Below are 13,299 nucleotides of genomic sequence, written 5' to 3'. Positions count from 1 at the left end.
TGGTCATCAGTTTGCGAAACGTAAGAACATTACAATACATGTACCTACAGCAGAGAGACGGTTTGAATAACATTTCTAAAATTTACGTAATGCAAACTAAAATAACTTGCAGTTAGTGCAGTCAGTAAAATGAAAAGGAACTACTGTAATACATCGTATAAAGTATGGCAACGCCTCACGGTGGCTAATGCTTGCGATGTTGCTCTTTCAAAACTACGAGGGCTATTTGGAAAGTAAGGAACGATAGGTCGCGAAACGGAAACCAAAGTGAAAATCAAAACTGTTTCATTTGCAACGGTTAGCTACACCTTCCAGCTACTTCTCTACACAGTCGCCGCTCGGATTTAGAAATCTTTCGTAACGTTGTATCAACTTTTCAATTCCATCGTTACAGAAGACAGCCGCCAGTGCTTTTCGACAATTTTCTACTCAGGACGGCAGCTCGTTGTCAGTGTCAAAATATTTTCTTCATAACCAGCGGCTCATTTGAGCAGAAATGAACCTCAGGGGTAGCCAATTATGGGCTGTATTGTGGGTGATTCAACACATCCCATCGAAAACGCTGCAGGAGCATCTTCAATGCGCCTGCAGAGTGCGGCCGAGAATTCTAGTGTAGAACGAACCTCATGATAGTTTTGTAGTTTTGTTACGTGGATTGCATAGCTTCAGGCGAAATCTTTCACCAGCCCCTCATACTTGGTGGGTGACGCTAATTTCTAGCCACCTTTACATTCTCACTTGGAGCTCAGAACTGAAAAGAGCGACATGATGCGATCAACGGGCGTACTACACACAGTGCCCAACGCATCTGTGCAAAGTTTCATCAGATTTTCACTGTATTTTCCATTTCACGACTGATCGTTCCTTACTCTCCGATTAATCCTCGTATGTCAGTTTCAATATAACCAGATTTTTATGCCATTAACATGTCAAGTAATATTAAGATCTTTTGCATTCTTAAACTGTAACCGTGACCCCGCTTCGACCCCTGAATAGAAGATCAAATTAAAATTAAAATCTTAACAGTTAAATGCACCGACGAAGTTTATGGGATTGCAGCTGCAATAGAAACTGATTATTCCGAACTAATTGTGGTGTTCTTTTTTGTTTTAGCAGATCTAATTTGGTCTATGAGTTTTATTACTTTGTATCACTTTTGTAATACATTTTTACATAAATATTATTACATTTCGTACTTGGTCATCAGGTTTTAATGCCATCTGTTAATGGCTTATATAACAGTGTTTTTAGCACTTTAGTTATTTTCCTCATCTGTTTGTCGTTTGCCTTTCATTCTTGTATGCTTGTTTCGTTGGTACTTTTTGTCATTGATCATGACATCTTCAATCAAATATAACAAATAAATTTAAATAAAAATAGAAAGGTCTTATGCAGCCTCACTAGTCAGCACTCCATTGGGTGCACGCAGTTGTTAATATCAAGTTTTGGGGGAGTATTTTACTAAAATGTGTATTGACGTTGTTTGCTCACTTGACACTAGTAGCTTACAATCCTCATATCGTACGTGCCACACTGAGTGCGTCTAAAACTATTTCATCGATCTTTTTACTTGGTACGTATTCTTTATACTATTTACATTATAGCCTGTGACATATATTTCTCTATCCCGTGTTAATATGGATTACCAAGTGCTTGTGACTAATTTGTAAAATACTTTTGGCAGATCATTTGGTGAAGGGGTATGTCCAAAACGCGTAGTGTAATAGCGGAGTTCAACTAACATCTATTACCTGTTATTAGTGACCTACCAGCATGGTTATAATTTTGATATCTTTCGATATGGTCGCAAGCCTCATTCACGACTTTATGTCGCATTTAAAATCATGATGTCATTCAGATTGTTCAATAAATCCCACCGTGCGAACATGCTGTGGAAATCCCCTTCAAGACAGGATATCAGTCGATGATAATAGTCATCAAGAAATTAGTAATGAAGCCATTGTCTCTATAGTTCATAACCAACCTGACGACAACTTTGAAAACGAAAATAATGAAGCAGATGATACCCCTAAACATATTGCGTCACATTCTGAACCAGCAAAAGCTCTTAGCTTGGCATTACGTTGAATAAAATCTCCCAGTTACCAAGCCACGTCAGTTCGAATAAAATTCTCGAACTTTTGATGTCTATCCCCGCCATCGTCGTCAGGACTAAAACCACTGACTGCCGTGGCTGGCATTATGCTATTCCGCACATCGTTGCCACACCAACCGACTTGACGTCCATACGACGCTGCTGCAACACTGCATGAAGTTGGTTCAGTTCTTTATGACAAAAGACGACGCAAGTTATTGTACGTGAGAATTATGGTGCTCCTCCACAAACGTGTGAAACAGTATTGTAGTTAGCAGTGTAATAAACTTTTCGTTCCGACTTGACATGTTTTAATAATGTATTGTTCGATTCTACAGTATAATAAAACCCTTTTACTTTAGACTGAAAGTGAGCTTTTTATTTAAATGAAATTCTGGGACTTTTACACATCTCAAACATTTGTGTTGTATATATGCAGACTGAAGTGACGAACGAAGATTTTAACCCAGGTCTCCTGCTCATGACGCATACGACGTAATCGTAACGCCACCCAAGCATTGCAAAGGCTGTCTAACAGTATTTAAATAGCACCTCCACAGCAATCGAGACGGGGGATCCTACTTGAAACCAATGCGTAGGTGTTGTAATGAAATGAAACTGTATTGTTCCAGAGATCTTTTCGTGTCTCAAAGCTCTATGATGAATAAGTGCAGACTGAAGCGACAAATTAAAATTTGTACCAAAGTCAGGATTCGAACCCAGGTCACCTGCTCTAGCAATTACGCAACCCTAGCACTTTCGACTTTGCACGACTACACGGATTACCCCTACGCGCCTCCCTCCTTAATTCCAATTCACAGTCACACTTCAGAAAAACTAAACTCTTCCCTAAAAGGCCAAACGGTACCGACCGGCCGCCGTGTCATCCTCAGCCCATAGGCGTCACTGGGTGCGGCTATGGATGATCAGCACACCGCTCTCCCGGCCGTATTTCAGTTTCCGAGGCCGGAGCCGCTCCTCAGTTTGCCTCACAAGGGCTGAAAGCACGCCACTTGCCAACAGCGCTCGGCAGTCCGGATGGTCACCCATCCCAGTCGTTGCCCAGCCCGACAGTGCTTAACTTCGGTGATCTGACGGGAATCGGTGTTACCACTGCGGCAAGACCGTAGGCATTCACATTTCAACCCACTTGGTAATATCGCCTCACCTCGCATCGCATTGAAGAAGTTCTCCAACCGTATCAGGTTAGCAACTCAGCATAGAACGAAACGGGGGATCCTGCCTGGAACCCTGCCTTTTTATTGATATTTTAGTCGAACCTGGATTTTGTTCTGATTGACCGAACTTCCGAACTTTCGGTGTTCGGATTGGCGGGCTTTTACCTCCGGCGATTGACGTATATCGTGAGTAGTAGCGACCCTTTTTCACTTACATGGAGCACATAAAATAAGCTTCGTCATTAACAAAGAAAGATATGACGTACTGTCTTAAAATTACACTGGCTCCACAAACCGAAAAAGGTGGACGAAAAGAAAGACGTCACTGTTAAACACCAACGAGAGGTGTCGAAAAGTGTTACGTAACGGAAGAAGAGATCTTTGGTGAAAAAGATGACGGAAGGGGGACATAACGAACTACAAGCGACGTTATTTGAATGTGTTGCATCGTATTTTGCCATCCTGAAACACTGACGCAGGTCAATGGTGAGTGCGAGCTTGTAAAGCATTTTACGCGGCTTCCTGGAGGTGGAAGCGCACGCCGTGCTGTTCAGCAGTTCAGCACAGCCCTTGTGGCGACGAGGCGTCTAGCGGGGGCGGTGGAGGCGGCGGCGGGGGCGGTGGAGGCCACTTGCGCGCTAAGTGGTGTTTGCTCAGGCCGCCGCCTACCAGCGGGCGCCATCCGCCCTCGACCCTCGGCCCTTAATGAAGGCGACACTCCCCCTGATTATGAGATAAAAGCGCCGCGTGCGGGGCTCAGCACCGGCGGCGACATCGCAGCCCCAGCAGTTTCCGCGTGGCGCCATCGATCTCACTCTCCCGCGCCTCAGCTCGAGACGAGATAAGTTTGGCAGGCGTAAAATTCTGACAGACAATGCTCGCCTGCAGACGCTACGCACAGCCTGGGGCGGTGATTAACAGCACGGGAATGGCTGGCAAAGTTGTTCGCTGTGGGGCGAACTCTGTAATGAAGATTGTGAACGCTGTATTGCTTGACTAGAGTCGGAAACTGCTGAGGCTGTTCGAGGGTGATACCGTTGTATGTAGGAACACTGCAAGACTAGTTCTCTGAATTCAGAAAAGCCTGCGCAGGATCGACACAGGATGCAGTAGGCCCTCCACAGAAGCAAATACATCTTTCTCACACATAGAGGAGAGATCGATCCAATATCGTTGCATTACACTATTGAAGGAAAATCGCTGGGAAGAGTAACAATGTTAAACACTTAGAGGTAACCATGCTTAGCTGTTTAAACTGGAAATGAATACATAAACCCAGTAGTAAGGAAAGTATATGCCATATTGAGATTAATGGGAATAATCCACAGGAAACCATCCACAAATAACGTATACATGGTTGTTCTTCTTGTTACAGAAGTTTATTCGCTCTGATTGCACAAAATACGCAATGATTACTAGTTTTAGTGAAATTAAACCACGGCCTTCAAATCAAAAATACAGAAAAATTTTCTCAGCGCCAATCCGTTTCGTTGACTCTTCACATTGATGGGAGGCAAATTATATAGACAACATTCCATATGCATTGATGAGACCGAAAATTATGACCACCGCCCATCGCGACGCTGGGTGATATCTGGTGGCGCTGCAGGCACGTGACTAGTTAACAAAAGTACGTAAGCGGAGCAGACACGGACGAGGGATCACCCTAGCAAAGATAAGGGCTGCATATGGGGAAAACCACTGAGATAAGCAACTGCGACAAAGGACTGATTACCATTTCGCAGAGCGTGTGGACGAGTATCTCGGAAACGGCGAAGCTGGTTGAATGCTAACGTGCTGCTGTCGTGAGTGTCTAAGGAAATAGGTAAAAGGACGGAGAAACTTCCACGAGGCACTAAATCGTTGGACGTCCACGACTCTTGACCGAATGTTGATGGTTCAAATGGCTCTGAGCACTACGGGACTTAACGTCTGAGGTCATCAGTCCACTAGAACTCAGAACTACTTAAACCTGACTGACCTAAGGACATCACACACATCTATGCCCGAGGCAGGATTCGAACCTGCGACCGTAGCGGTCGCTCGGTTCCAGACTGTAGCGTCAAGAACCGCTCGGCCACTCCGGCCGGCACCGAATGTTGAGTTCAGACTCTTCTCTGCTCAGTAAACTGGGATAGACGGTGACCTGTGGCATCTCTGCCTAAAGAGCGCAATTCTGGTGCACGCACAAGTGTGTTTGAGTACACCGTTCATAGTACATTGTTGAATATGGAGCTCTGCAGCAGACCATTACAATGTCATCACATGTTGACCCAACGATATGGTCAATTACGACTGGAGTGCGCACGGGACCATCGGAAGCAAACCGGCGATCAATGTAAACGTGTCGGCCCGTTGGTACAAATCACACATTTACTACACTAGGTCGCTGGTCGTCTGCACAAATCCCATCATCGAGGGAACTCGAAATGGGCAGCGGTACGACACCTAGTGGAAGCAGTGTTGTGCCACGAGACACATTCTCTTGCGCATATATGGACCTATAGTAGTAATCGAAGGCATAGTACTAACTGCAAACCACCTGAATTCCTTCATGCTTCATGTTTTTTCCGACGGTGACGTCATCTTTCAGCAGTACAACTTTCTGTGATTCAACCATCCAACGGTGGTTTGAGGGGCACTATAGTCAACTGACGTTGATGTCTTGTCATCCAAATTCGCTTGATGTAAGTTCTATGGAACTCATCTGGGTCCCTTACGCGGGCCATCACCGCTTACACAAATCAGCGGTCCGTCATTTACCCGAATTACATGACCTGTGCGTAGCCGTATAATGCCACATACCTCCACAAACCTACTAACAAGCTGTCGGATACCTGATACGCTGAATCAGTGATGTATTTAGTTTCAAAGACGGACCAACAGGATGTTGAGCAGGTGGTTATAATGTTATGGTTCATCAATGTAAACTGTGCCCCATCAATATGAACAGTCTCCGAAATGGATTGGCTCTGTAAAAATATTTTCTATACAAATGATCTGAAGATGGCGATCTAATTTCACTGAAACTATTAATTACTGCGTATTTTTGTACAATCTGGGCAAATGAACATCTGTAATACGAAAATAACCGTGTGTAGACTCTGAGATGGCCTCCAATGCAGCTGAAAACGTCAGGTAATCAGCACAAAAGATCTGGTTTCCAAAATAAATTTTGCTCATTAGCCATTTGACCTACCAAATTACGTGTTCCTCCGCACCAACTGTACTTCTTCACTTTTACATACTCAGTTGTCACCACAACCGGCCATTAATCGTATTCTAATACTAATTATTACCTATTTAGTCTATCCTGTTAATGTGTCTTCCACCATGCCACTACTTCTCATAATTCCAATAATTCTAGGTCATTTATAGCTTCATTATTTTCATCATGGCAGCGATAACATAAATGGTTACGAAACTGTCTCGAATGAAAAACAGCCCATAGTTGCACTAAATTAAGGTTTAAAATAAATATAATTTAGTGGAAGTGTGGGCTGTTTTTCATTCGAGATATTTATAGCTTTTAGTTTTCAGTGTTTCAGTTGAGTTTGTTATGACGAAAAGAAGAATATTTTTATCCATTCTCTCCCTTGTATTGACTGTCCTCATCCGACTTGTAATCTTAGCCGATTCTGTAGCTGTGTTTGACTTTTTGAAGCTGAATAAGGATATGAATTCCAGAATTTTGGCTTACTACTTCACATGGTTAAAACACTCACATATCCCCTGGATCTCATCACTATCTTGAGATAATAAAGCACAGTTTGGTCACTGGCACATTTTAGAACATATTCAGCTATTCCATAACATCGGTGATGTGTTTACATATGACGATTTTTCGCATACAGACTGCCTGAACAGCCCACACAAAAATGTAAACACAGTATAACTTAATTATTAATAAAAAACCAGCACAGTTTTACTGCAGGTACGTTTATTAGGCCACATCTGGTTTCCTTCTAAGGGGTCCTCTTCAGCTGACACTCGAAATTCACCAACATTCTTCCTAAGTAATTCTCACACAATGGCAGAAAAGTGCCGGTGTCATGGCTCAAAAATATCTGCTACTGTGTAGTAAAAATTTTACGTTAAAATTTGTTGCAACTATTGGCAATTTTGATTGTGTCACTAAATTTGTTTCATACGGAAGAATCAGTCAAATGATACTTTACTATTCAAATGACATGCTTCCCTGTCTTAATAGTTGGTATGTGTTTTTAGTGATCCTCTTGTTTTCAAGTGATATTTCAGGACACAGTACTAATTTACTACACCGAATTTACGACCTCATTTACGTAACAAAGGATATTCCTTCCCATCAGCAGCGAAATGGAAACCGCATATTTTCGATGTGCTTAAAAAAGAAATTTAAATCTCATCAGGATTTTAATTTTAACTTTGTATGTTTTGCAAACTATGAAAATAAACAGAACAGATATTTCAGTGTTCATAGCAGTACATCTGAACTTATATTATTCAATTACACATAGACTTAACGTTAAAAGCAGTGAATTTTAAAAATTTTAATTGTGTGTGACAGCTTCACGGAGAAAGAACACGTGTATATACTGCAATTAATTTAATTGCCACAATAATTACGTAATTTACGGCAGCAACTAAGCGAATTTTGTAATTTCATTACAGTCCACAACAAACTACACAATGTTACAGAATATTCGAACCAAATGAAACTGCCAATAACTTGAAATAATGTTTAGATGAGAAGAGCACCAAATGAACCATTGATTTAGATCGTCAACAAAATTGGTTGTACTAATACCTCGTTTCGGTTTGGTCCTTCATGAGATCACCATCATCACTGCTCTTTGTAGATTTGTTGGCAAATAAAGTCACCCTAGGCCTGTTACTTGACAGTATGTTACAATTGGTCAACACTTAATCGCTTTTTCAGTATTACTAGAATATAACCTGGATGATTTATTATTTTCAGCACTAAGACAAGTCTTTTCGTCGCTGGCAGACTGATTAACACATGGCTGCCAGGTCATTGTCCGAGATTACTGCCGGGCAGTGTTTCATTTTTCGTCTCAAGTAAACGGCGTGAGGTTAACGAGTGAGCTGGTGGTTACTATGAGACAAGGAGCAACTGTTCAAACCTCTGCAACTGCAGATTAACCAGAGATGGACAGAGTACTGTGTCTCAGAGAACCATTTCTGCCATTTGGGTCAGAGAGGATGATGGAACGAATAAACCGCCCTTTTAGCTGGCTATGCCAGCCCGCGCTGCGGCGACGTCAACTTGGTAATTAGATTCCGCACTCACTTTGCTTCTCTTCTGCCACGCCGTGGCGCCCGCCCTCCCCCTTTCCCCGGTCAGCCTTCGCCCACAGATACGGGGAGTGGTGCGCCGCCTGCCCTGGCAAAGTGGGTTATCGCGTACTTGAATTAGCCAAAGAATTATTGCTGTAATATTATTGCTGCGCAGGGTGCTGCGCGCTGCCTGCGCCGGCCGTTTTTAACTTTAACTAATTGAAATACCTCGGCCTCCCCTGCCACACCCCTCCCGCTAGTGCCACTGAGTGCGACCCCGGCTGTGGCCTCAGCAACTCCACGGCTCCGCGTTGCAACCTCATGGTTTTGTTGGGTTTGTAGCTCATATTTAACCACGAAGGCATGAGGCTACCATTCCTGTTGACACATTACCCGCTGCTTCTACTGCATTAACTTTGCTGGTATGTAATGTGCAGGCAGTATATAAGTAAATTTTAATTGTGCATTCCTGCGCAGTGCAACAGACTGGATTTTTCTGTGTGAATTTTTACATCCTATGCACAACGTATCTTCGGAACTACATTCTAGATGTGGATGCTGTCTGAGGTGAATGTACATTGTGGCATTAGTACTGTATAAAGCATCACCTAAAATTTACCTTCTATTGTCTGAGTTTGATGAGCATCTTGTTTACAACACTTTGTAACGTTGTTTAATGACTGACAGATTTCCTTAAGATCCCCTGCGGAAGTTAAGAAAGGAGTTCACATTATTTAATTGGGGAGGGTATATTTTATATTAGTTACGTTTATTAAAAAATATTTCTTTTTAGTACGTAATTGGCGTTCATTAGCAAGGTAAGTTAGCGGCAGGAATGCAGCAGATGTGTCTAGGAGAAAGTGGAGGGAAATTCAGTTTCCGAGTGTAAGGGGTAGAGTGGAGCGCTGAATAGACAGTGTGTCCATTCCAGAATGAGATTTTCACTCTGCAGCGGAGTGTCCGCTGATATGGAAACTTCCTGGCGGGTTAAAACTGTGTGCCCGACCGAGACTCGAACTTGGGACTTTTGCCTTTCGCGGGCAAGTGCTCTACCATCTGAGCTACCGAAAAACGACTCACGCCCGGTCCTCACAGCTTTACTTCTGACAGTATCTCGTCTCCTACCTTCCAAACTTTACAGAAGCTCTCCTGCGAACCTTGCAGAACCAGCACTCCTGAAAGAAAGGATACGGCGGAGACATGGCTTAGCCACAGCCTGGGGGATGTTTCCAGAATGAGATTTTCACTCTGCAGCGGAGTGTGCGCTGATATGAAACTTCCTGGCAGATTAAAAGGTCCCGAGTTCGAGTCTCGGTCGGGCACACAGTTTTAATCTGCCAGGAAGTTTCATATCAGCGCACACTCCGCTGCAGAGTGAAAATCTCATTCTGGAAACATCCCCCAGGCTGTGGCTAAGCCATGTCTCCGCCGTATCCTTTCTTTCAGGAGTGCTGGTTCTGCAAGGTTCGCAGGAGAGCTTCTGTAAAGTTTGGAAGGTAGGAGACGAGATACTGGCAGAAGTAAAGATGTGAGGACCGGGCGTGAGTCGTGGTTCGGTAGCTCAGATGGTAGAGCACTTGCCCGCGAAAGGCAAAGGTCCCGAGTTCGAGTCTCGGTCGGGCACACAGTTTTAATCTGCCAGGAAGTTTCAGTGTGTCTATTGTTCACAGAATAAGAATAGTCGTTTGTGGTCAAGTAGGTGCTTAGACCTAACGGCAAATATATACCCTAGGATTATTTTTAATCACATTGCTTGGTGACCAAGAGAGATAATAGTATTACAGGATTATTCCGCAGTTATTGCTATTCTCAAACAGAGCTTGTGGTTTTGTAGTGTTGGATGCCAGTATGATCTCTGAAACTGAAAATGTTTTAGAGGGTAAGACTTTGTATTTACATCTTCAAGCATAGTCAGGAAAAACGCATCGTCCATAGTGGGGGATACGCCGTACTAATGTCATAGATTTTCTTGTTTACATTCTTTTCGCATAAGGAACTGACGATTGTCTATGTACCTATTTGCCCGAGTCTCAGATATATTATTCTTTTGATCTCCAGGCGAGATATTCAGTTATGGTAGTACATTTTTCTTCGAATGAATGTTCTCTAAATTTACCCAACGGCCTTTCATGAGAACAACGTCGTCTCTCTCCCAAGGAGCCCCACACCATGATAATAAGAAACCACAAAAATTTAGAGCGTGAATTAGCTTCATAAGACATAATTTCCTGCGAGCTGGAGTTCCCACGAACATTATCTGGTGATAGGAAATATACTGATGTCTTCAGTGGCAACTGCGGTTAAGAAAACCAAGGCCGCATCCTTGTTAATCTTCTAGCTGTTGTCGAGAACAGTACAGGGACTGAGGCAGTTAACCGCAAAAACTGGCCATTTGGACGATCTCTTCAGTGTTTCACTTAATCATCTTGAAAACTGAATCGCACTGTCAACGAGAAAATTATGTCACAGGACACTGGCAACAGAAACTTGCTAAAGTATTCAAAATGTTTTCTGTAGGAAGAAGAGAAAACGCAGCCTTAAAGTATCGGCGAAACAACGCATTAAGAACACAGTGAAAGGCAAATAAAGCAAGCAGTGGATGCTCTTCACGAAATGTCAACCAACAAAGCGACTTTGGTAAACTGTCAGTGAGCACGATACTGGCGTCTGAAGAACTAGATCTGAGACTAGTCACTGAGAAAGCATATACAAGCTACATCGTTCGTTACATTTCCTTTTATTTCACAAGTTGATTGTAGCAGTCCTTTTGAAAACGTAGATGAAAGTAAATGATATATAAATTCGTGCACTGAAATTTTAAAAAATCAACAATAAATATTATACAATCATTTTGTTAATTACTTAAAGGCTGATTTTAGAGTTGGAGAGACTCATTTAAAGGATACGTGGGTCGACTCTCGTTCTACTGCAGCTACATACTTTCTACAGGAAGCCAATCTTAACCCAGCTCAACATCTCGTAGAATAAGCTAGCAGCCACGTGTTAGCGACAAAAAGACATGTCTTAGTGCAGAAAATAATAAATTATTCAGGCGAGAGTCTAGTAATACTGGCAAATTAAGTACAAAGCCCTTTTTGACACATAGTCAATTAACAGGCTTGTGGTGATTTTATTTGGCAGCTTACCTACGCAGAACCCTGATGATGGTGATCTCATGAAAGACCAAACCGAAAGGAGGTAGTACAACCCACTTCGCTGACGATCTAAACCAATGGTTAATTTGGTGCTCTTCTTAGTTAAACAGCGACGCCAGTGCGAAAATTTGTAACTGCAAGTTCCGATCCAAGTTATCCTCAATGACATAAATTTTGGACTACTGTCGTCGTTTCCTTGAATATGCGTAGGTCGCAATTCCTCATTCGACGTCACCTTCTCGCTCTCTGAACCTTGCACCCACATTTCTGATTTTTAGAAAAGAAGAGGCAGCATCAGCATTACAATAGCTCAAAAATTATCACAAATTTTCAGATTAATGTGGCAACATTTGCTGCCTTACGTACGCAAAAAGTAAGATTGATTATAAGAAAAACATGCCCGAAACCCCTTTCAATGTGTTAAATGGAAAAAAAAAGTCATCAACCCCATGGCAGCTTACAAGCTGTTCTCTGTTCTTGCTATTTTCCCGATACCTTTCTCCATTTCAGAGTAATTACTGCTTCCAGCATCATCTGCTAACCTTAGACATCCGTATCTAGCCCATGCGATTCTATCGGTCCACCATTCCATCACCTACAATTTTTAGCAACATTTCATGTCGTAATATATGCGAAACTGTACTGTCGCTTCTTTTATACGTTAACTACTAGACAATTTTTCTAGGTAGTCCTTTAGAGAGTGTGTTCATTCCTCACTCGAACAGCCATGTGATTTTCAACAGTCTCTTACACCACAATATTTGTAAGGCTTCAAACAAATTACGAACTCATTTTTTTGAGGTCCATAGATTTGGCGGAAAACATTTTTATGCACAGAACCAAAAATATGCTCCATAATCCTATTGTTCTGCAAATTGTTCCGACTATTTCGTCGTCACATGGCAGGTCTTAAAGCTTAAATTAGTATAAGGAGTGGTTGGGCAGAGCAGCCAGCCTAAAGCTTGGTGATGTTTCTAGCCACATTGTAATCAATCTAAGAACTCCAAACCATAAGTTTGCACAGCCATAGTATCCTCCTATATGAGTGGCTTTTTTAATTCTCGTTGGACAAAAAGGAAAACACTTACATAATCAATAAATCTAAATACAAACAAGTGATCATTGTATCCGACTGCGTGGGACATAACGGCCGCATATCTAATAAGAGCTAATGAAAGTGAGAAAAACTAATTTTATCTTTGAAATAATGTATTGAGAGGACAAAGAAATTATTTCCACTACGAATTATATATTGTTGGTAAAGTATTAATAACGTAACTTAATTTTCTGTCAAAACTTTCCTCTGCAACGATTTTCTAGGAACTCGACAGGTGGCCGTAGCAATTTTCGGTAGTACTGTCCTTGAGCGCCTATATTGCTCTCTCTATGGCACATGGAGCCATGATTGACTGTCACATTTGCGTTTGTATATGTTCACCATAACAGTTACTTATTATTGTTGTGGAACTATTACATTCGTTATTATTTACCACACTTCTTATTGTTTACTGGGATTCATATTAATTATAGTTACATTCAATATTATGGCAAGGCCAAAATTGTTATTAATATTTCCTTTGGAAAAACTAAAATC

The 13,299-nt window shown here is 42.1% G+C and overlaps 1 pseudogene; it reads right to left on the bottom strand.

Annotated features, from left to right (window-relative positions):
- Window positions 1-3,109: 3,109 nt before the first annotated feature.
- LOC126261072 (5S ribosomal RNA) lies at window positions 3,110-3,227 on the bottom strand (annotated as a pseudogene).
- Between the last annotated feature and the right edge of the window lie 10,072 nt (window positions 3,228-13,299).

The sequence above is a fragment of the Schistocerca nitens genome, chromosome 5 (genome assembly GCF_023898315.1).
Source record: "Schistocerca nitens isolate TAMUIC-IGC-003100 chromosome 5, iqSchNite1.1, whole genome shotgun sequence".
Classification (NCBI taxonomy): Eukaryota; Metazoa; Arthropoda; class Insecta; order Orthoptera; family Acrididae; genus Schistocerca; species Schistocerca nitens.
This window is presented reverse-complemented; position numbering and strand designations above follow the sequence as displayed.